The sequence below is a fragment of the Ambystoma mexicanum genome, chromosome 5q (genome assembly GCF_040938575.1).
Source record: "Ambystoma mexicanum isolate Mex_15411 chromosome 5q, UKY_AmexF1_1, whole genome shotgun sequence".
In the NCBI taxonomy this organism is placed as follows: domain Eukaryota; kingdom Metazoa; phylum Chordata; class Amphibia; order Caudata; family Ambystomatidae; genus Ambystoma; species Ambystoma mexicanum.
In genome coordinates, this window is record NC_090933.1 from 172,691,519 (window position 1) to 172,717,501 (window position 25,983).

A 25,983-nucleotide genomic window follows, 5' to 3' on the forward strand; every position below is an offset into this window, starting at 1 on the left:
TGAACATGATGCAGACAAACATACACAATGGCTAGCTTCAGGATTGAGCAGTGGACACTACATGGTGATGTTGCCAGTAGCCACATCTCTGAGTTACATCAGCGATCTCCCACCCACAATTGGTACAATGCTTTCGACAGATAAACACCACATGGAGTACCCTGACCCTAAAACACTTGGGGCCCGATTCATGGAAATGTGCGCAGAAATCCCATAAGGGCCACGCTCGGAGAAGGTCACTGCTTGAGCCTGCGCGCAGAATAAAAAATGCATGCCTCATGTATTCATGGCATTGTTTGTGCAAAGTAACTGTATTCGCAAGTCGCGGGCAGAACACCCCCGGCTTCCCCACACACAAAGTGTAACCATCCAGATCAGCAACCTTTGCACGCTCCCCTAGGCACAAGTACAGCCACCCTTCAAACAGTTTGTAGGGGTCCCCCCGCAAGAAGGCCTGCATCTCGGGCGCCCTACACAGGATTCCCGGTAATTGTTTGGGGCACCCCAACAATCTCTGTATGAAAAATTGTAACTCGGTCTAAACTCAGAAAATCTGTATGGGAGCCCCCATAAACGTACCTGCACCCCGCTACACTGCTTACAAGTGTACGTACTCCTGCCTTTGGGTGGTGGATCGTATAAGGGACTTGCATGGCCATTTCCTGGCTGAGAGGTTGCACGATCAAATCCATGAATACATCTCATGCCATGCAATTTTGGATGTGTGAGAGACGGCCTGAAGGCCGTCACTCAGAATGGTCACTTTTTCACAAGTTCTTCCCCATTTCTGTTGTTCTGCCGCCTTCCGAGCCCTCTGCACAAGCTATGCTCACGCTGTCTGTGGAGTCTCATGCAAAGCCCTCGACGACTCGCAGAGACGTGCCGAGCCAGTGCGAACTTCAAGCAAGTAAAGGAAAAGTACAGTGCATTTGATTCCATGAATCGACGAGAACAGCGATTTGCACGCATAATGGCATGGAAGGACCCGATTTTTCATGGAATTAATTCCATGTGTCGGAATAATACTGGAATGTTGTAAACAATATCAAGATTCCCCATCAAGGGTTTGAGGCAAGTTACTTAAATCACCGGTGGGGGGCATTTTGTAAAAAGTGATAATTACAAGAACAGGACTACCAGTTTTGCACTATGTGATTTTAGATCACCTTCAAGAAATTGTAAACATTTAAAAGACATAGTGTAAAAAAGTGTTAAAATAGGTCAAATAAAATTAACACATGTTTATGGTCCGTTTTGCAAAAAAATGCAAATGTCTCTTGCCATTTATTCACACACAGCAACAGCATTTAAAATGGATTCATATGGAATACGTCTGCTTTTATTATGTACTAAAATGGCAGCATGAAAACATGCAGGACTAAAATCAGTTGAAAACTGTCATGGCTTGCAGTTCCTCTACTGTACCTGCAAACATGTTTAAACTCCAACAGAGGGGCTCATTTTTCATTGAGCTGTAATGTGTATGCAAGGCGTAAAATCCTTGCATTCACGCAACAGCTCATTTTAATTAATGTCAATGGCAGCACAAAGAGGCAGAATGCAACTTGCATTTCCGTTGCTCCCTTCCTCTCCGCTATACAACTGCTCTAGCATCTTCGCTGTCATGCATTTTCATGCTGGCACAAATGCTGGAGAGCCATATGTGTTCTGCCTGCAAGGGATCCATTGTGCACACTCCATGCCATGAGCATGTGTTATTACAATTTAAACCTGCCTGACAATAATTTTATTTGGAAACACTGCTCAAGCAGTTTTTCCAATTGAAATTGCACCCTCCCGACATGTTTAACTGGAATGGCAAGCAGTGCTCACAATGAAAAGTAAATGCTGCCAGGCCGCATTTCCTCATTTTGCACTACAGAGTGCAAATGGAAAAGGCAAATGGCAGCGGACACGCAGTGCAAATGCAGAACATTTTGCAGTGGGAAGCCATTTACGTTGCTGTGCAAACGTAACGGCCCTCTGCAGCCAAATGACCCATTTTAGGAACATGAGCCTGAGAGTGCAAAACGTGATGCATTACCTATTTTGGAACTCTGCAGTTTTGGAAAATTACCCCTGTATATTTTCTGAGCAAGATATGGCCCCTTGCGAGGTTCATCTCGAAAACTACTGCCAAAACCGCTCTAATGCCCGGCTCCAAATGACCTCACTTCCTGTTCTTCAACCCCATCAGCTTCTTGACATCACAGAAAGAATACAAACAGAGGACCTTGTTCCAGTCTCGTAGAGAGAACATCCACTTCTGATAACGTCACATTGGTTGACAGTTCATTGAAGTGCGTGCTATGGAATCTTGTGGCGCTCTATACAACATTTGAATAAAACAAGCAAATACTGCATAACACCTGTTAAGCCAGAAGGTGTAGTTTGTTACATTAGCTCACCCTACTGACCTTGCTTCTAATCTTTCTGTAAACAGCACGACTTTCGGTCAGGCCACAGTAGGTTACGTTAGCTCTCCCTAATAATCACACCGTTATTATTGAAATCGTGTTCCATAATGCCCTGATGTATTCATTTGTCAGTGAGAGAAATCCAAAGGGAAAGTGCTATAAAATAGTAAAGCAGTGAAATGAACACCCAGGGGTCAAATGGGGGATGCCGGTGTAGTTTCACACAGTCAGACATTTTGGATGTAAAATCTAATAATACTACCATAAATAACACCCATTGCCAACCAGGGATGCTACTCTACTGCCATAACGACTCTGGACTGCTAGAAATGAATGCTTTCATCTTCTGCACAATTTTGGGAGAAAAGCAAGAGCACCGGATGAGGAATGTGACAAGTATTCCATTTTCTCGCTATGACAGGGAAATATGCCAGCTTTAAACTAAGTTAGAATGTGGAATTTTAAATAGGATTTGCAGTCAAGCTATTTTATAATTCAGATTTAGAGGTCATTCAAGTCTAGCATTAAATGGGATTACTTCAGGCACGTTTAATGCGACCCCATCCTAGAACATATTCCATTATGATTGGTTTTCATGGCAATGCTTGTTTGGCTTTATAGCAATGTAAATGCAACATTAACTTTGCTTTTGAAAGACTTGGAGTGCACTGCCGTTAGCACCCTGGGAGGTGGCGTTGGCCAATCAGGATACTCACAACGTGCAGTGTATTGTATGGTACAAGCCCACATTCTGAACTGCCTGGGTGCTGCTGGCCAGCACCCCCTTTCCTCCCCACTCCCATTCACATCTTAGCACCCGTGTAGTTTCCTACGGCGGCTGTTAAGTATATAATTAAACAAAAAGAAGAAGAAACTTACCTTGGTGCACGGCCTCGCGCTGAGTTTCGGTTTCCGCAAGTCCGTTTTCAGTGGTGATGGCATCAACACCATTGAAAACAGACTAGAAAACCATAGCGCGGCACCGGGCCGCACAGCAAAGGTACGTTTTTTTAAAGTTTTTTTAAATGCTCACCATTCGCACCCGTGTAGGAAACTACACGGGGTGCTAATCTTGATGTGCCCCTTGGCAGCGGGCCAACCCCGTCAGTAATGGCACCACCGCCCTAGTTAAGGTACACTTGCTTCGCTCGGGTGTTTAACTTGTGTGGTGGCCTGTTTCCGATAGGGTCAGCCCGCCGCCTCGGGGCATATCGCCTCATTGTTAAACCAGTTTGAAACAAGTGCACTAAAAGAACAAGACATTTCCTTTTAGGTGCCACATAATACATTTTTTTTTATTTAACCACGCCTGAACACAAATAAAACAAACCGCTATTAATTGAGTGGTGGTGTGTTTACATGTGCATTTTGAATATGTGGGGGCATCCCACACATGCCAGCAAACTACTTTCAGGGACCTATAACCTATAAATCATCGAAGTGTTTCAAGCAACAGGATAGAGGCAGCACACACTGATGATAAAAGGGCTGGAGGCATGGGTGGGCATAGGAAGTCTACTACAGTACAAGGATGGTTTCATTTTATTTTTCTATTTGAGGATGGGGGGCGATTTGACCCAACATACAAATAGGTTATGATATCCTATCACATCCTGACCATTACTGCTCCTACGAGACTGTTAGGGAGAATTCTCAAGAATGTGCTAATTTCCCTTAACTTTTGAGACCCTAAGCAACTTTGCTGTATTTCTAGGATTTTATTTTTTACCTGGAAACAGTGTGAGCCTTTTTTCCCACTCTTTCATGTATTTTGATGTGTGTTTTACTTTTGTGTTCTTTGGATATGGAGTTTTAAAATAATTCCATAGGCATCATCTTTTTCTGTGTGTCACACAGCACCATCAGTGCAGTGGCACAGGGGTGTCTTTCAGGCTCCCCAAGGTTTAAATACCTTCTCTGGGACTGACTACTGTCTCCCAGAGTATGTAAAGTTAAATTGACTTTACTAGTCCTTTAAATTTACAGACCCAGCACACACAGTCTTCCTATAGATTGCTGGAGGGGTTGCCTAGCATCCCCTGAGTCTAAACACTCATGTAACAGTCAAACGTTACCCTTTTCTACTTGAAATGGCTGATGGCAGTGGTGTATAACAAACTACCATGATCTTTCCTGACCACGAACACCGGTAGCTAAAAATCGGGTCAGCCATGTTTTTCAATATGGCGTCCAAGACCTATCTGTAAAAACAGACTCCAGTCGACTTTTTTTGCCGTTTCTTTTAAGAAAGGTCCTTCTTGTGTTTAACTCTGCACCCGCCAAACCAGGTTTGGTCCCTTTGTTCGTTAGCCTTTGGCAGGCTTCAGTGCTGAAGCCCTCCTCTGGCGCCTGAGTGTCTGGGGCGGACAGGATGTGAAGGAGGTGCACGAAACTCCCTGTGCTTTTTCTCCTAAGAGACCAGAATGCACTCTGGCATGATTGGCTGGCTGGCTGTCCGGTAAGGACAGCCACCCTGCTGTGTGATTGATTGCCAGGCTGGAATGAATGGGGGAAAACTGTTTAAAAGCAGGCCTCTGGGACTTGGAAAGCAGAGTCAACCAATGGAACGAATGAACCGAAGACGAGCTGAAGGCAGACGACTGCTGCAACTCCTGGTCCACCGGTGAAGCCCTGCTGCAGGTCTGAATTGTCTGAAACTCCATCGACAGAGAAGCCCTTCAATGTTAACTTATCCCCTTGAGTTTGGTGGGAACAACCAACTTGCAAATCACCTGGACCCCCTCCTTGTACTGTGAATTTTCTTCAGAGTGATGTTGAAAACCAGATAGCCAGTGGAAAGGATACCAGTTTGTGGTATTTAAGGCACTCACACATTAATCCGATGCTTTGCCAAGCTTGTGGACTCTTCCCTGGGCAGTCCAGGAACCTCCCAAAGTCCTCCTTGTCCCCACGACTGAAGCTCAGGAACAGCAAGATCTGCAGGAAATGCCAGGAACAACTGCCTCAGCCACAGCTCTTCTTCATTTTAAAGGTACTGTGCAAACACAGTCAGGAAATCCTTTCTGCCGCAGTGAAAGTTTGTGAAACATTTCCAACTTCGAAGGCTTGTCCTTCCCTAAACCAAAATCTAACTTTTCATCTGACCAACTATTTTTAAAAATGTGGCAAAGACTTAACCGTTTACTAGCAGAACTGTGCTATCCTATCCAAGACTCTGAACCATTGACTTTGGCCCAGGCCTATTTAATTGAATTGCTGGTTGTAGTGAACTGAAACTATTTGCCCTACCTCTGAAAGTATTTGTGCTGTTGATTCGTATAACCTTGTCTTTTTCCCCTTTTTAAAGTAACTGGAGTGCCATTTTGATCCCACTTTAGGGGAGCTGAACTTGTTCGGAAACTGATTGGTTGTGTATTGTAGTATATTAGATTGTGATATTGAGCTGTTCTTGCTAGTGGAATGTTTTCAAATGACTGTGTAATTAAATGTATATTCTTTTACCTAGAGACCTTGAGTAAGTGTTTGTTTGAATCACTGTGATTTCTAGTCCTTTGTGTAACCTCTTGTACTGCTCACTTTACTCTAGAGATAAGTCTGGCAGTTCCGCCACTGCTACCACATTACAGTGTAGTACAGGCTTGTACCAAAGGTGAAATTGTACTGACACTTGTCTTAATTGTGTGTAGTGTTCCCAAAGGATTCTGCATGTGATTCTGCCTAGTAGAGACTCACATGATAACTCATCTTCTTCTCTTTGTGATTTGTGTCTCATCTCAACCATAGTCTTTGCTTTGCAGTAGTTCCAATGTTTTCTGGACATTTGGGAGGGGAGACTGTCCCTGGAAGAAGTGGTAAGAGTTCTACATTTTATCTTTTGAACTCTGGTAGGTTTGACTTCAGTGCATCTCAGATTTATAAGAAACGTGTTCAGCTTTCTAGGGCCTTTTTTGCAACCAAGGCTTAAACTTGTATTTGAATCATGATGAAGCTCAGCTGTACTTACTTCTGACAGGTATTCAACAGGCAAGGGGTCATTTTGATGTAAACAGAATCGTGGGCTCATGGTAATTTACCAGTGAAGACAAGAAACTCCTGAAGATCCGTCCAGTCACATCGAATCATCCAGCAGGTGAAGCATTTGGAATCATTATGGATTTCGCCTGTTTTTGTTCACCTTAAACCAGTCAGAGTCCACAAGGTTGTATGATAATGCTGCCTGCTGTGCACATGTATGGCAGATGGCAATAACAATTTTGTTTACGGACTAAAAGCACATGAAAACCCAAAATGGACCTGATTTCGGTGACTTAGGTACAATCATAACTAAAAATCATAATTGCACAAAGGGTTGCAGAAACCTAAGAGTGAACGGCCGCAGACCTCTCTGAGAAATTCAAGGTATTTTTTTATTGACCCTGATAGTATTCCATTGATAGTACTCCATGCTGTCAGTGTGCCTATGTGTGATGGAAGAATGAGGCAGGCACTATTCGTCTTTAGCCCACGTAGATCTGATGATTTACATATCTTGATACATTGGACATTTTAATATAACTCCAACTAAATTGGGATTGTTAGTAAAAAAAAGTATCGGTACCAAATCCATTAATACACCCTGAAGATGTCAGAAGGTTTATGCTATCATTCCAACATTATTCCGAACATTGTTTTTTTTAAATAATATTTTCAGCCAAACCTGTATTCTCACTCTTTTAGGAAAACATTTTGTCTTGTTGTAACATGCCACGGGAAAGGAGTTCCTTGACTCAAGCTTTGGGAGAAACAAGGCTTGGCAAGGGATTCTGCTGGGGAAAATCTAGACCAATAGATATACTGTTTAACCATTAATCTTAACTTAGACCCTCTTTCTATCTTTTAGTGCTTCAAACATGTGTGCCATTTGTCGCGCTAAATACCTGTGCTAGTACATCCATGTTTGACTCAGTTAAGGTCAAAGTTCTATGCACTTGTGCGAGTTATAATTCAATGTAAAGTGATCTTGTATCGTATATGTATGTTATTTGTGTGAATTATCTGTGGAAGGCTCTGTTAGAGAGAGGATGGAAGATTGTTAGTGCACATGGGCAACAAACCTAATTCACCTGAATTTAGGGTGATTTGTCAAGGACAGACTTTGGACTAACATTTTGAAAAGTTCATCTGAAGTTCATCCACATGGTTTCAGGAGCCACAGCGATTGACGCTCCCAACCACGCCTGGCAGCTTTTTGAGTAGCAGAAGGTCATTGCTGGAGACAGACTCAGGACATTTAGGGAAGTGTAGGGATATTAAGCGTTTTTGTAGGGTAGGGAGAGGTATTGAGCGATTGTGACCAGTAAGAGAGTGAGATTTAAGGTTGGTTTTGTACAGACACTGCAGTGAGACACTTTCACTGGTAAACAACTCACATGCCATCTCAAGAGGTTTGGAGAGGTGGGTGGAATGCCAGTCTGTGTCTGTTTCCATACCCTGACACCAATGGGCAATACATATACTATTAGGTAAAAGCTGGCTGGAGGAGTGGGAGAAGCAGGGAATCCCTGGCCTCAGCAAGTTGGAGAGTGACTCATGACTGACTGTGATGGGAAGGAGCAGCAGAGATTCAGGACGTGGGTGACATGTAGGTCAGTGTCTGTTTCATGATGCATCTGTGCTGCACCCCGGCCCGAGACACGCTGGGACCCTCCCATTCTTCACCACCAGTGCAGTTTCTTGGTTGGTGATGGTGGCAGAATGGTCACTAGAGTCTAAGGGTATGCGAGTCTGGAATCTCCTCTGCCGTTTCTGCAGGTGGTTTCCCAGTACCCTGGTCCATGGGTGTAGGCACCCTTGCAACTTGCGTCTTGTGCCTTGCTTAACGCATTCCCACAACCCTCCACCATGCAGAAAGTCTCACACTCCTCTCCAGTGACATTCTTCTCTGGTTGCAGGCCAAAATAGTCCCACACCCAGGACCCTGTTCAATGTGTGGGAAGGGGTTGGAGTCACCACACCATGACACTATTCCTAGCTTTCCACATCAGCTAAGGCAGAACACAGCTTCTCTGTCACCGTCTTCCTGCACCTCCCTTTTCTCCTACACCCCTCTTTTTCCCCCTCAGGTGTGTCCACATCCTGCTGCTGATCCTCCACAGCCTAGTCTTACCATGAATCACTTCTGACAGCCCTGCCCTCATGCACAGTTGCAGCCTTGCTTTTCTGGTACTTCACCTTATACACCCCACCCAGTTAGCACCAGCTCTCCCCCAGGGTCCCTGCTGCAGTCATGCCTTTTGCCCAATTGACAGACATCCCTGCCTGCTCCTCCACAGCCTCAGTGGGGGCATCCACACGAGGCCCTCCCTTCAGTGCCTCTGTGCTTATCTGTGTGAGGGCATCCTTTGATGGCCCAGCTTCCTACACTACTTCCCAGGCCTCTCGCAATGCCTCCAACTCCCCCACCGACTCCTATGATCAGTGGTGCTCTGCGACCCTGCCTGACAAGCCGGTACCCACAAAGAGTACAAGGTTGCTCCCTCCTCATAAATCATGATGGAAATCGCATCTTCCTGCTAGAGAAATGTAGCTCCTCCAACAAACCCAAGGCACCCAGCCAGTAAACCAACAAAACAATTGTGCATCTACCACCTACACCTAAACCCTTTAACTACAACCTACAATCTACAACCACAATCTATGATTACATCCTACAACAACAACCTTGCACTACAATGTACAAGTACATCCTACAACAACAACCTTCCACTAAAACCTACAGCTACAACCCAGGGCAACTACCTACAACTAATACAATACATTGCAATAAAACAATACACGACAAACCCAGAGGGGAAAGTATATATGTTTTTTTTTTTTGGAAAAGCAAATAGAAATGGGAAATGTTCTTGGTTTTTTATATTTAAATATATTTAAAAAAAACAAATATTTTTTAAAATTATATAAAGGGATAGAACAGATGAAAGCACAACAGGAAAGGGCAAACATTTGTTTTTCTTTTAAAGGAGAATGGAACACATGGATTAAAACGGACTACATAACAAGATACTACAAAAAGGACCAACAATAAAAACAATATACTCCTCCAAAAATCTTTAAAGTCCTTCCAAACCACCCAAAACCCTCCAAACATCCCGTAAGTGTGAGTCCACCCTGTGTTACTCCTTTTGTCAAAGTTTTGCAAAACCCACAAAGTAACAGGAAGTGAGCAGGGCATCATATATGTGGATATAACAATCTTCCTTTGGGAGATTTGTGGCATCTTATTGGCTGCACAAGCTCAAACAAACTCAACAAATCACCTGAAGGTATTCTTGTTGGCTAGCTGAACCTGATGATAAACCAATTATTCTTCATGACATCCACCACTTTGGATTTGACACGAGACTAGCAAGCCCACTGTAAGTTCGTAGCAGGGGTTGTCAGCGCCCACAAAATGTGTCTGCTACAGCAGGCCACATTTAGAGAACTTTGTCCAGGCCTAATTGCTAGTCTGCTAGAGAGAAATGCAGATGGGAATGATTTGGTGGTGATGGTTGCAAGGCAAACGTACCAGAGTCCAAATGTGATTCTAGGTGGGTAGTGGCTGAGACACTTGGGTGTGTGTTTTATCCGGAAGGTAGATCCCAACATGGCGTGGGTGGTCTGATAGGACTAGGGAAGTGAGCAGTTAATGTAGTGCATTTGTATTTGGCTTGCTGATGTGTGTGAGAGTTGACTGTGTAGGTTATTTAAGGTGGCCAGAAGTGATGATGTGAGTCCATCACTGGGGGAAAGGTGAGATAGTTAAGTGATAGAGAACTATTCAGTTCAAGACTGATTCTGCGGGTGTTGTTGGAGAATTTGGCTGTTGTTTATGTTGGCAGAAGGTTCTTGATGTTCCGGTTTCATTAAAAGGGGACAGAGACCAACCCAAATAAATCTGTTCTTCTATGCTCTTAGACTCACACATTGTCTGGAGGCTCACTGTGTGCATCTAACATATGTAAGTCTTTCACATATGGGGTTTTAGAATTTCTGAAAGTGGGGATTAAAAATGATCTTTGTCAAAATTCCTATTACACAATTAAAGAGGATGTGTTTTTTGTCATTGTCCAAGGACATATTAATAAAAAATATGTTTCTGGCCAAATGGTGTTTTCTCATTCATCTCTGTGTCTGTGCCCTATTGATACCACAATCACATATATGTCAGGCATAAACTAATGTTTTCTTGGCACACCTCATAAGCACAGAGTGACTACTCCACTCTACTAAGATGTTAAAATATTGAGTTTTGATTTGGGTTTAAATCCCCACTGTCCATGACAACCTTCCACCTCTTCTCAAGCCCTCAAACGAACTCCTTCCAAATCACAGTCCAAATCAATCATGGCATCAGAACAGGTACAAAGTAATGCAGCCATCCTGGACCAGACAAGGGCTAACAGGAACAAGGCCCATTGCAGCACTGATAAGTCCAAAATGGGATAGCTCATGTTTTACATGAGAATTTCTATTTTCTCTTTTCAGGTCCAAATTGTTGGTCCTCAAGCAGAGCTGGAAAAGTAAAATATAATTTGCAGTGATTGGTCCTTTAATGCCAGACACTGCAAATGCACTCGCTGACTGCATAGGAGTAGTGTCCTGACTAGTCTCGCACCTACGGGGGTCACTAATTCAATTGCATGTTCAAGTGTTAGGAACAGTGCTAACTCTTGTATGGCGGTGACGACTATGTGCCCCTTGCACTTGAATCCAGGCATGCTTTGCCTTGCACATACCCTGCTATAACCTGGGGCTTGTTAGGTGAAATAATAAGATGGACATGAATTGTCTCCATACATTTTGTAATGTGCAATATGAACCACAACTTGCACTTGCCCTTTGCCTTTTCTTTCTGCAGGTGAGATATAAAAATGTATAGTTAAAAAGAATGCACTTTGTGAACAGTTTTATGGTACAATAATCTGCAACTTGAGATGAGAAGGTAGAAAATATTGCCAATACATGACATGTGATAGCAGTGGTTAAAAAAGAGCATATGCTTACGGAGATGCTTGTTACAGGTTATACACTAGCGACCCTGTGTATGTATGTATATATATATATATATATATATATATATATATATATATATATATATATATATATATATATATATATATATATATATATATATATATATATATATATATATATATATATATTGCAAAGCAGGGAAAAAGAATTTCCAGTTCTCCCAGGGAGGGATAGCACTCGCGGCAATACAAAGAACACTGGTATCAGTCACTTCCTCGAATCAAAACCAATGCAGTGTAGGGTTGAATTAATTATCCAGTTTTATTAGGCATCTGCCAGATTTAAAAGCGCACGGTACAACGCGTTTCGCCGCCTACTCGCAGCTTGTTCACGTACAAGTGAAACCCACACCCAACTGTGTTAATATAGGTTTACAGACAATTAACCAGTCTCTATGGTTCTTTGTGCCATTAGTCCTTTGTCACTTTCTAGTACTAGCTATATGTATGGAATGGAGAGTAAAAGCACGGCGGCCATTTTGTATGTGGCAAATTTGCCTTGTATAGTGGATGGGCCTCATTAGGACCCAGGCGGTAAGGGGTTTACGGCGGCGTAAACAGCGCCGACCCTTACCGCCTGGTTCCGAGGTCCCTTAGCGCCATGGAGGTTTTAACACCTGCTTTTCGCAGGTGTTAAAATCCATGGCGCTAAGGGACCTTGTTGTTAATTACGGCACCGTAATTTATGGTGGCGTAATCAACGCCTTCCCCACTCCCATTATGCCCTATGGGGCAAAAATGGGAATGGGGAAGGGTAAATGGGTTAATGGGGACTTACCGCCCCACTCACCTCGGAATGGGGCGGTAAGTCCAACAACCACCATGGTGTAAAGGTACGACCCAGGCGGTAACTTACCGCCTGGGTCGTAATGAGGCCCGATGTGTTATAGCCTAAACCATGTTAGCAGGATGTTTATTTCTGGCAAGTATAACCCGAGTGGGTCAAATCTTTTGTAAATCTGCCAGAGTTACAACCAATATCCCTTACAAAAATGCATATTGATCAAGAATTTATTAATTCTAAATAGAAAACATATAATCCTAAAATTCTTCATTTTTCATTTTTACTTTTACTTTTACTTGCATAGTGCACATGCCTGAAGATTCAAGTGACAGGCTATAATTCGATATAAATGTTTGCAGCTGATTGAAAATAAGCAGAATAGTAAAGTGCTAAGTGCTCAAAAGTGTCATGTGCTAAAGTGCATCTATTGCTATATGGAGCAACAAGGATAAAGTGCCAATGCATAAAGTGCCTAATTTGGCTAAAACCAATTTCTGCTATTAAGTCTGCAAACATAGATATTAAAAATAAACCACTCAGTACAAAAGCAATAAAACCAATAAAAATATGTGCACCATTATAGTACAATAGGATTTAGAACAATTATGCAATCTAGGGGAAATAGCTATGTTTAAAAGTTAACATCTCAATTCAACCTTTTGACTGGACAACCATAGATTTAGAGCCTGGAAATAAGAACCATCTAGGTGAATAAAACTTAACAATATAACACAACACAAATTTAAAAAGATATGCGAACAGACTTCATATGAAGAATTTAGCACTTGTCAATACATCAAACGGTAAGCTATATCGGTCCTGTGGCTCTAGGTTCCCAAATAGGTATATAACTCTTCATCTAGATTGTGTCCTTTGGGTTTTTTGGATTCAAAGTCTAAAATATATTTGGTTTCTTTTTTCCGCAGATCAAGTTCTCTATTGCCTCCCCGTGGGTTGGATTTTACATGATGTAGGCCAAGGAAACTTAGACAGTCCAGTTTGCCCTGATGAACATCTTTAAAATGGACAGCCATTGGATAGGAGGGGTCTGAGTTTTTTATGGCTCGCATGTGTTGTAAAATTCTCAGCTTCAATTTGCCGATAGTGCTTCCAATGTACCAAAGGTTACATGGGCATAAGAGTCCATAGACCACAAACTCTGTATTACATGTAATATATTTTTGCAATTCAATTAGTTGTCTCGTAACTGGATGCGTATAGTTTGTTATATTTAGGGCATACTTGCAGGCTTTGCATATAGTGCATTTGTAAAATCCAGTGGGATTTGCATTTAGCCATGAACTGTTCGATATTTTTTCCACGGGAGGCAAGAAACTGCTGACTGAGTCTTTAATTGATGGAGATTTTCTGAAAGTGATATTAATACGATCTTTGAGGATGGTAGAAAGTACTTCATCAGATTGCAAAATATGCCAATGTCGATGAAAAATTTGACGAATCATATTGGCATGGGTTCCAAACGTCAAAATTAGCCTCGTTTCATCATCCTGATTATCTTTCTCAGGAGTACGATTGGAAGAGAGCAAGGTATTTCTGTTAAGATTACGAGCTTTCAAATAGGCTCTCTCCAAAACTGATTTTGGATACCGCTGTTTGGTGAAATTTGCAGCAGTGAATCGACACTCCTGATCGAATTTTTCTATTGTGCTGCAATTGCGTCGTATTCTGACGAATTCGCCATAGGGAATACTCCACTTTAAAGATACCGGATGGTTACTGGTTGCGAAAAGAGGCATATCGGAACTTGTCGGTTTCCGGTGCAATTCAGTTATGACTTCCTTCTTATTCGTTTTCACTAGCAATATCCAAAAAGACTAACTGGTCTCGACTATGGATTTCAGTAAATTTCAGATTGATGTTGTTCGTATTCAATATTTTGACGAAATCCAGCCAATTTCTCTCATCTCCATTCCAAAGGATGAAGAGATCATCAATAAACCTAAGCCACAGGACCACTTGATTTGTGTATTTGATGTTACATTCAGTCCATACTATAAACTTCTCCCACCATCCCATGGTTAAATTTGCATAGGATGGAGCAAAGCTCGTACCTATGCAGTTCCTCTGATTTGGTTGTAAAATTCATGATTAAACAAAAAGACGTTGTTGGTGAGGCACATCTCTATCATTTCAACTATCATTTCACCATGTGAAAGATAGTTGAGAGATCTTGTGTTTAAAAAATATTTACAAGCCATTTTGCCGTTCTCATGCTGTATAGAGGTATATAATTAGACAACATCTAATGTGGCAAACATGTAATTTTCTTCCCATGCTATTCCTTCGATCTTGCTGAGGAAGTCTTTCGTGTCTCGTAAATATGACGGTAAAGTGAATACGAGGGGAAGAAGAGTCTGATCCACATATTTGGAGAGGTTTTCTAATGAAGCTCCATTCAGGGTAACAATGGGACGGCCTGGAGGGTTGGTGGGATGTTTGTGGATCTTAGGGAGAAAGTAGATGGTTGGAATGCTGGGGAATTTATTATACAGGAATCTGCAATCGTCTTCATCCAGAAGGCCCAAGTCGGACCATTTCTTTAGAAGACACTCCACCTTGAGTTGTATTCTTTCTGTCGGATTTCCTTCAAGTTTTTCATAACAACTAGTATCCAGTAATTGTCCTTGAGCTTCTCTGATATAGTCCACTCTGTTTTGTATAACAATATTAGTACTTTTATCAGAGGCTTTAATAACAATACTGCTGATTTCTTGTATTTCTTTTAAGGTTTGTCTTTCTTTGGTGGAAAAATTGGGTTTAGCTTTAGTTGTTTTGAATCGTGCTTTTTGAAGATCGTGAATCACCAAATCTTGAAAAGCTTCTATTTTACCGCCAGGTTGAAATAGTGGATTAAACCGTGATTTAACCTTCAATTTGCTTTTCATGGGCAGTCTGTCTCTATATTCAACGTTTCTAAAGAGATATCTGACATGGCCTCTTCGTCGTTGTTTGTTGATTCCAGTTCTGCCAAATCAAGTAAAGCATCAAGATCGTCTATACAAATAGCTGTTTTTCCTTGAAGGACTTGTTTAAGCTTGCTTTTCGGAGGATTCAAAATGAAGAATTTCTTTAATCTGATTTTCCGCATGTATTTATAAAAGTCAATCCTAGTTTCAGCATAGTCGTATGAAAAGGTTGGACAGAAGTTAAATCCATACTGTAAAACTTTAATTTGATCCATATTAAGGGAATAACTCGACAGATTTATGATACTGTTGTCAGTGTTAGTGCTGTACTTCATTTCTGTTTTTTCTGACCAGAGCGTGTTCTTGAATTCCCATCTGGCTCGGCGCTGCTTGTTCCTTTGTCCCCTCCTTGTTTTCCTTTTCCACCTCGTCCTTGCGATTTTCCCCGACCTTTGCCTGGAAATTTCTTTGAGTTGCTGCGGCCGTCTAATCCTAGCATTCTCATCTCCTCTAAAAAATTGTTTTTTTTTTTAAGCATTCTCCTTTTCGTTTTCACTAATGGAGGTTTCAGATTCGGATGTTGTAGCTATCTCACTAGATGAAGGGGCTATGCTTTCGTTGCTGCGAATATTTTTGCTTGATAGATTTTTCCTTAAATGGTCGAATCTACGGGCAAAGGTATACACTTTACCCTTTTCATAATCGTCTTTGTCTCGAAGAAATGTTCTTTGCTTACGTTGTTTGATTTCTTCTTCAAAAGTCTTGAGATTCGCTTCCATATTGCCTCTCAATTTTTTGCCCTCTTCGCTCGCTGGTAACTGGGATAGCTGCTCATTAATTTCTTCCATTTGAGATAGGGTTTTTTCTTTATCTTTACATGCATATTTTATCAAGATATTCAGAAATTGTCCTGAACATCCATTGGTAGAGTCCCCCCCCTCTCTGAGCCTTTCCGGATCTTGATCCTCAAAAGATGGTTAGAATTCTAAGACCACGTGGATGTGTATATATGTATATATATATATATATATTTATTATTTATTTAAAAAGGCGGTGAAAATAATTACTTTAAAATTCCTTTTAAAAATACAAGCATACCTGTACTATTTCCTCTTAGATGTAGATATTGTAGAATCTGGAAATAGAAATCTGGAAGACTCACTATAATGTACTCACTCGTGCAGCCTTTCATTTTAATCTATGAATGTCGGCACCAGTCTCACTATGCCCCTGCTTACCATGTAATAAAACCGTGCATCACCTCCCTCACACCGTGTCATGGATAATGTCTCTCAGCTTCCCTCAAACCGAGCTGCACAGACCGTAACCTGGTATTTAGCACAGTTCTTATATACGCTCTCTGTCTGCCACGCCTTCTCGTTCTAGATACGGCACATTGATCATTACAAGCACACTGTCTTTCACCCTACAGCTGAAACAGCATGCAACCTCAGCTCCTTTACACTATAATCAGCACCTCACCTGTCGGCTTTTGTATCATCCATCCGAACATTTTCATTAGCACCTCGTTCTCACTGTAGCTTTTGAGCCCAGATCTCAACACTCATGCACGAGCATTCTACTTGATCGTGTTCTAGCATTAAGCCTACATTCATCCGATTGTGCTCTTAACATTCTAGTGATCTTAGTTAGCATCTCAGTTGATTATGCATTAGCATTTTATTTGATTCTGCCCTAGCATCTTAGTCGATTATGCATTAGCATTTTAGTTGATTGTGCCCGAGCATTTTAGCCCGATTGTGCCCTTGCATTCTATTTGACTGTGCCTGAAAATTTCAGTTGATTATGCATTACCATTCTACTTGACTGTGCCCTACATTGTAGTTGTATGTGCCCTAGTATCTTAGCCGATTGTGCCCTTGAATTTTACCTGTCTGTGCACTAGAATCTCAGTTGATTATGCACCATCATCTTATTTGACTGTGTAACTGCTCTCAAGCCCAGATTTCATCTGTTTGCGCACTAACACTTGAGCATGCTACATACCGCTGTGACGGTTCACGTCCCAGCCCAGTGATACAGTATTATCAAAGCCCCCCCGGCCGATCTAACTTCAGTTATGTTAACCTGGACCTTCATCATCATGTTCCCATTTTGCGTGGTTCCTCGCGACATCCCATGCACAGGTTCGTACTTCCTCTCCCACCCCAATGGCTTTAGCAGACCAGCATGCCAAAGACACCATCCTATCCCCTGTTCCACCCCTTTCCTAACCAATATAAACCCTTTCCAGTCTGTCTTCACCAAGTTTCACAGCACAGCTGATATGCCCAGCACCCAAAATGTAATACAGACCACCCTCTCTGGCATGCCCACCCACAAGAATCTCACTACCAGTACATCTTACCCCAGCATACGCACATCAAGACTGCCTAAGATCCAGAACACATTTCTTCTCGACTCTTCCCAAGACAGACAAAAAAAACCAGCACCAAACCCAAACCAGCCACTCATCTCACACACCCCATACTACCTACCAACCAGACCACTCCATGCCCTAACACCTCCTCACCTCGCACCAGCATCAGAAAACCATGCCACACCTCTGAAACTATCAAAGGCGCACTCATCAACGCGAGATCCTTAGTCGCCCACGCCTTAGATATAGCCGACATCATCTACCTCAATGAACTTGACTTCATAGCTATCACCGAGACCTGGCTCCACCCAGCCTCCTGCCCCGCACTAGCGCTAGCTATACCCAATGACTATATAATCTACCACGCAGACAGACAAACAACCAAAGGTGGCAGAGTAGCCATTATCGCAAAAAGCTCCCTTAACATAAGGCACATACAAAACCAATCTCTCCCATCCGCAGAACTACTCACCATCAAACTATCCACAACCCACACAAGCACTATCACCACCCACCTTATCTATAGACCGCTAGGCCCCATACTATCCTTCAACGACGACATAGCTCTCCTACAACACCAAACCCAACTCACGACCACTCATTCTAGGCGACTTCAATCTAGGTTTCAACGACCAGAAAGATGACAAAGTAAACACCATCGCCAACACCATCTCTGAATTAGGACTCACCCATCACATCTCGCAACCCACACAGAACAAAGGCTTCATCCTTGACTGGATAGCTGATCTCAATTGTAATACCACCATGCGCTCCAACACACCATGCGCCTGGATCGACCACTATCTCATTACTTTCACCATCAACAAAGGCACTCAAACACCTGGTCCTCTTCCTAATGCTCCACCTACACTCACTTGAAATAGCAAAAACATCACAGTAGAGAAACTCCTCCCTCTATTCCAACCTATCATTGACCTTTCACCCACCATCACTAACCCCACGGAACTAGTAGAGCTCTACAATACAACCATCCTTAAGGCCATAAACACCATAGCACCACTTAAACTTCGGAAAGCCAAACCACGTGCACACCTCAACTCCTGGTTCACTCCTGAACTAAAAACGCTCCTTAAAACTAAATGACAAGCTGAATTAGCATGGAAACAGATGCCCTCCACTAACAATAAGACATCTTATGCACTTGCATCCAATATCTACAAGTCAGCAATCATCCATACTAAAAAAACATGAACAATGAAAGAATCTGTAAAGCCAAATCCAATACCAAAGAGCTCTTCAACATCTTGAGAGACCTCGAATCCCCTTCGCTCATTCCAGATACTTGTACCAAAGACATCTCTTGGTGTACTAACATACAAGAAGCACTCCTAGGCAAAATTGCCATGTCACAAGCCAAAATCGAGGCAAAGAAAGCCTCACCTTCGCTGATAACCCCACCCCTCCACCCACACTCCACAAATGGATGTTAACAACCTATTTGAATTTTCCACCATAACCATCACAGAGGTTGATGCCATAATTAATTTGCTGAAACCTTCCAAGTGCCAAGGCGATATATGCCCGGCGCCAGTTATCAAAGACGCAGCCAAACATCTTGCTCCCTTCATCACATCACTCATCAACTCATCGTTCACATCCAGCACAGTGCCTAACAACCTTAAGGACTCTTGGGTTCTACCCTTACTCAAGAAGCCCACCCTTGGCCCCAGTGTCCCTACCAATTACAGACCCATCACAACTGTTCCCTTCCTCCTAAAAATCCTTGACAGAGCTGCCTACCTACAGATACAAAACCACCTCGAGAAAAACAACTTACTAGGACTCAGACAATCAGGCTTCTGCCCTAAACACAGTCCTGAGACTGCTCTGATTGACCTCAAGACACAAATGGACAACATCAAAGACAATGGCAAACTTGCAATTCTTCTCCTCCTCGACTTGTTGGCTGCCTTCGACCTGGTCAACCATGACATCCTCTGTAAACATCTAACCTCAGCAGCCAAATTCTCTGACAAAGCCAATTGATCCAGTCCTCCTTGAATAACAGATCCATGAGAGTTTTTGCACCTACAGCCTCTGCCAAACCAGCCCCAGTCAAATGTGGTGTCCCTCAGGGCTCCTGCGTTCCCAACATTATACAATGTGTTTACAAAACCCCTCTTCGACATACTGGACCTTCTGGGTGTCATCTGCACGAATTACGCAGACGACACTCAAATACTTATCCCATTAACAGGCAACTACTCCACTGACAACTCAGCACTCAACAACATCTACTCCATTATCCAAGAATGGATGGCCAAGCACGGCCTTTGTCTCAACGACGACAAGACTGAGCTTCTTCTTTTAGGCTCCCAACCCAGACTCAATAAACTAGACAAACTAAACCAGACATTCACTATCGACGGAAACAACATCTCTGTTTCCAACAGCGTCAAAATCCTTGGGATCTACCTTGACTCATCCCTCACACGGACAAGACCGATTAACGCCATCTCATCCACCACTGCTTACACTTGTAAGCTCATGAATGCCAGTAGACTGTACCTCTCACCATCCAACTGTACCACATTAGCAAGAGCGCTAGTTCTCTCCAAGGTTGCCTACTGTAACACTCTATATCTGGGTACCAGCCAAAAAACATCAACAAGCTGCAAGTTATCCAAAATAACGCCCTGTGAGCAGCTCTGAACATATCCAAACATGAACACATCTCTGATACCAGACGATCCTGCAAATGGCTATCCATACCTCAGAGAATTTAACATAAAACGCTTTCACTCACACACAAGTGCCTATCCAACCAAGCACCCAGATACCTATCAGACAACTTCACAAACCACATCCCATCTCGCCCAACCAGATCAGCTCAAACACACTCTTTAACTATCCCCAGATACAAACTCCAAAAAGCAGGTGGCTCAAGCTTCCCCGTGCTTGCCACTAAACTCTGGAACTCACTACCACTGGATCTTAGATCTGAACCGTCCTTTCACCGATTCAGATACAGCGCCAAATCCTGGTTACTGACCAAAGGAGCCTAGAACTCTACTACATTGTTATCATACCTATTGCCTGAAACCATGTAAATTATGTATTATTACAAATGACTTGTGCCTGCCACACCTTGCACATTACCTGTAACTGCCTGACAAAGTTCTAACTTTCTGTATTGTCCACTCACAGACCATGTTGTATTATATTGATATGTTGTAATCAATTCAAGCGCCTGGATTCCCCAGGGCCAGGCGGCGCTATACAAATAATAAACTAAACGAAACTGGAAGAGTCTGAACAGTAGTTTTTGATTGAGGAGGCTCTGAATTAGAAGACAAATGCACTCGCAGAGTTGAAAGATGCTTTTGAACTAGCGAACTAGGTAACAGCGTTACATGTAGAGTTTTGGATGTGATTGGTGGATGGATGTGTGACTGTTCAAAAGTTGCTAATGAGGGAGTGTTGCATAGATAAAAGTAAAAAGGGTAGAAGTGCTGTCCTGTGCAATGAAGTTCGCAGGTGTCCGCGATAGTCTGCAGACTTGCACGTGCCATCCGAGTCCTGTAATAACACCCGTCATGGAAATAGGACTGCAGTGACCTGGACATTGGGGGATTAGCCAATCAGGTTCCATGGTTGTGGAGGAGGAGTTGAAGTGTACAGGAGCACAGGGTAGTAAGTGTTTCATTTCTTGAGTGAAGTGCTGGAAGCATGGCTATGAATAAGAAGAATGTTTGGATGTTAGGAGACTGTGGATTCATTGGGTGAAGAGCAACTTGGCATCTCTGAAAATCTTGTATTTGAAGGAGTGGAGCTGTTATGGTATGGAGTCCGTGGATTAAACTTCCCTTTTGTGAAAATATGGTACATTTCAAACATTCAGATATAATTATATTGCATTGTGGAGGCAACAGTTTAGGATCTGTTACTTGAATATCCTTGCAGTATGCTATGAAAGATACCTTTAAAAGGCTAATGGAACTGTTTTCAGCTAAGAAGATAATTCTTTCACAGATTACTCAACAGCAAATGTGGAAAAGATCAAACTTTTTTGTCCACAAATTAATAAAGTCAGCGGAATGTTAATAAAGTTGAGTCTGCTTTTTTACAAGATGTAGGAATGGAATAATTTAACAATGAGAATCTATGACATGATGGAGTCAATATTTTTAGAAATGATGGAGTACATTTAACAGACGTTGGAAATTAGATTTTTGTGTGTAATAATAAGAATTCTTTGAGGCAGTTTTTGTAAACGTTATGAAAAATAAATAAGTAAAATATGCGGTACAGCATTTGTTAGTAGATATAGTACATAAACTCCCCTTACCCAAAAAAATGATTCTTTTAAGAGCCAACTTTGCACTAGGAAAAAAAGTAAATTGAGGTTAAAAACTTCTCCATGCCGTCTGCTGACAGTTTTACCATCCACAGAGTATAGGATTGCAGGAAAGGGGATAGGGGGGAGTAATGATTTTTTTAATGATAGTGTAAGATGAGTGGGAAGTGTGAAAGCCGTAGAAAATGGCGAACCACCTCCTGTGTCTGTTTCACTTTATGTTTATATTTTGTATGGCAAAGAAAAGGGGTTGGGACAGAAATGTATCACTGTCAACTTTTGTTTTCTTTTCTATACACATTCTCTAAAATTACCATTAGCGTACAAGATAATGCTAATTAAAATGTAAGCTATTCCTATAGAGTCTTATTACTTTAAGTATAAATATGAAGTAGATGGAGTCTACAAGGGCATTTTTTCTCATTATATATATATTTTTTTATTTATTTCTTGTTTTTAATCAAAAATGATTTTTACAAGAATAATACAAAAAAATATGATTTAGAATATTTTTTTGCTTACAAACATGTGAATTGATTGTAAAGTACATGATTTTAAAATTCATAGAGACCATTTTATATTTCATTATTTTAAAAATGCAATCGAAATTCAAGCATCGCATGTAGAGCGCAAGCTCAGACAGTTCAAAAACTCTATAGATGCAATAAATATGCTCATATTAGCAGAATTTAACAAATAGGCCCATCTCAAGCTCGGCTGTATGTTGGCCACCAAAGACATATGTTTTCTGTAAGCATTAAACCTTGTTGCACACAAAGCAGGGCATTCTACTATAATGTGCTCCAAGGTTTCTTTTTGATCTAGTTTTTGACAGAACCTACAAAAGTTATCTATCATTTTTATTTGTTTCCGCTGTGCCAAGATGTCTCGAGTCAGCCACAGATTGAAACGCATTCTCATAATCGCTGTGCGTACTTGTGGAGATGGAGATTTTAGTAAATAGTTTTCAACCGTGCCCATTTTTTTATCCGGAAATAGTTGACTCTTAAAATTTCTGTATTGCAAACAGACAGTACGATTCACCAACCAATCATGCAAAAAGATTTTTTTCTTAGCTCGAACTGGATTCTGTATTAGAGTTTTTAAATCTACTTCGGCTGCAACCATTATTTGATAGACGTAGGTAGTCCATACAACTGCAAATTGATGATTTGATTTGAGTATATATGTCGCTAATACAGCCAAAATTGATTCAGCTCAAGGATGTTCCCTGTGTAATTGTTTTGTTTGTTTTTTGTTTGTATTTGTATTTATTTTTTGTTGGGGAACATATAAGGATGGAAGGTGCACTGACCACCAAAGGGTTAGGGTAGGTGGACAAAGGAAGATGTCTGGTCTGTACAACAATTGTGGCAGGGGGCAATCCTTTTCATGCACCTTCATTGCCATCTCAAAGGTGTTTTGGATTCCCTCCCCCCACAGATGATTGCATCACAGTACATACAAAGTACTGTTGCCCACAAAAGTTATTGGTCAACAGCCTCCTGTATGGCCTGTGAGAAGGCAGAAGGAATCCTCTGCCTCACTGTGGTGTCCCGAGTGGTGACAGGAGTGGTTGAAGAGGGTATAATAGCTGAAGATATCCTACTCCCTGAGCATGGACTTCTCAGGGCAGCTGGTGGAAGAGGCACAGTGCAGCGCACGCGGGCAGCCTGCACCTATGGCACCCCTCCCACAGTGGTGAAAAATCTCCACAACCACAACTCCTTCTGCCCACCCAGCACAGTAGGTACTTCCTTAACTACATCATCTTGTTTCTATTAATGTTGTATATTATCTGCTGCAGGGCCCCTGTTCCCCTGTCCAGGTCCTCCAGGTGGTGGTGGCATCTGGGGAGGAGTGATAGCCAAAGCTGTCTGAGCAAAGCAGATTCTGGACTAAAACTTCAAGAACAGCAAACAAAAGAACAAAGCAGCTCTGAGGTTGAATCAACCAACTAAACTACAGTTATTAGAGGAATTCAAGTTGCTCCATTTAGATAGCAAAATAGATTGAAGAACACCACTGTGACCACCAACAATAGGAAGAAGAGGACTAGGAATAAGAGGACTATGAAATCCACAAGGGGCAATGGATCCAGATGAAGGAACATTGCAGTTGTGTAACTCGCTTTGGGAGAGGTCAAAGAGCAAGAGGTCAGGAACAGGGGTGAAGAACTATATTTGAAGATTCATTATATCTCTTCTAGAGCTCTTCACAGACTGAGAAATCACTTCTAGAATTGGGATTATTGTTTTTTTCTTACAAAAACATTAGATTTTTGAAGAAGCTAGGATAGATTTATTGAAATGTACTTGCAAGTTAAGGTTGGTTAAATACCTTGCTACTAAATTTGAAGGATCTCACCCTATTACTGACAGAGAAATGGATGCTCTCTCTGTCAAAGATCTGACTACACGTATCTATCTCACACATCTTCAGGATGACACAGTAGATGCATATGCACTCTAAGGGTATTTGAGTGATGAAAAACTGTTAGAAAGGATTAGCATATTTACAGATGCAAGTTCTGACAGTGGATTAAAGGTAAAATATAGATGTCCAATGTTCTCAATTGCTATATGGATGTGTTTGAATAAATCATTATTAAAAAATTTAAAAATCTTACCAGGAAGATAAAATATAACCAATTCATTTTGTCATATGAGCAATATGTAGCTATAACATTTTTACAACAGGATACTGATATTGTTATCCATTTATCAGACAAAGGGAGAGGAATTGTGGTGTGGGATAAAAGACTCTATCGAAATTAGGCTTTTTCTCAGCTCCAAGATCCTAATTGCTATGAACTTGTGAAAGAAGATATTCTTGTAGAAACTCATTTTATTTATAGCACATTATTAAGAAATTGGCTTGAAAAAGAACTAATTAGCTAAAATGATATTTGTTCGTGATAAAAGATCATCTTGTGACAACAATATTATACTTTTAACTGAAGGTTCAACTACAGCCTGGTTTCTCCACCAGGTAGATCTATTGTTTCCTCCTTGAATAGTCTCCTTGAATTGACTTTTAAATCTGTTGATGTGTGTTCAAGGCCTTTTGTTAAGGGCCTTATTTCATATGTTTGAGACACTTCAGATTTGCTTAACAAATTGCAAAACCTCAATTGGAAATCTAACTATTTGTTAGTGTCTCTAGGTGTAGTCTCACTATTCACCAGCATGACCATGAATTTGGTTTGGAAGCTTGTAAATACTTTCTAGACTCTAGGGGCCTGATTTATGGAATGTTTTCCTATTGGATTGTGCCATTATAAAACACTTCCATGAATCAGACCCTAGATGTATTAGTTATAAGCAACACATCAGATGCTTCTCAACATGATTACATTATTTTCTTGGACATAACCTCTTTCTATTTGAAAATAAATAAATATAACATACAAATGTGCAGAACTGTAGTAAGTCCTTGTATGGGGTCCACCTATACCGATAAGTATGATCATTTTCATTATAGATTTATTGAAGATGTATTTCTGATTTGGAATGGATTGGTTGAATTATTACATACTTATGTTAATGATTTAAATGATTACCCGATGATCTGAGACTAAATATTACAAGTAGTAGTAATGAATTGATCTTTCTTGATATCAGATTTAATATTATTAGTAATGCTTTGGTATCATCTTTACACAGAAAGCCACCAGCTTCAAATGTGTTGTTCCATGCCAAAAGCAATCACCTAGGCCTCTCATTAATAGTTAAGTCAAGAAAGTGGAACTGGGCCAGAGACAAATCCCTGCACTCCGAAACAGAGGAGTTCAGAAATGTGACAAGTATTACAGTTTATTAAAAGCTGTTGCAACAAGGACTGAGAATCAGACATGGCATGATTTCCAAAGCTCTCGCTCACAGTAACAGGCCTGTCATGGGGGTTTTAAGCCCATTGACATCACAAAAAAAAGATACATTCTAAACCTTCAGATGAGACAGGATTGTGTGAACACTATGAATAGGTAAACATTCTATATGAGGTAGGTGAGATAATTGGTCTAACCATGTCAGGTAGCTCTGCCTGGGACCACCTACAAGATGTTGCAAGGGAAATCATGTCATGCTAGTGTGGTGTGAGTGGCTGCTGCAACAAATTGTGAGCAGCGTTAGAGACGGG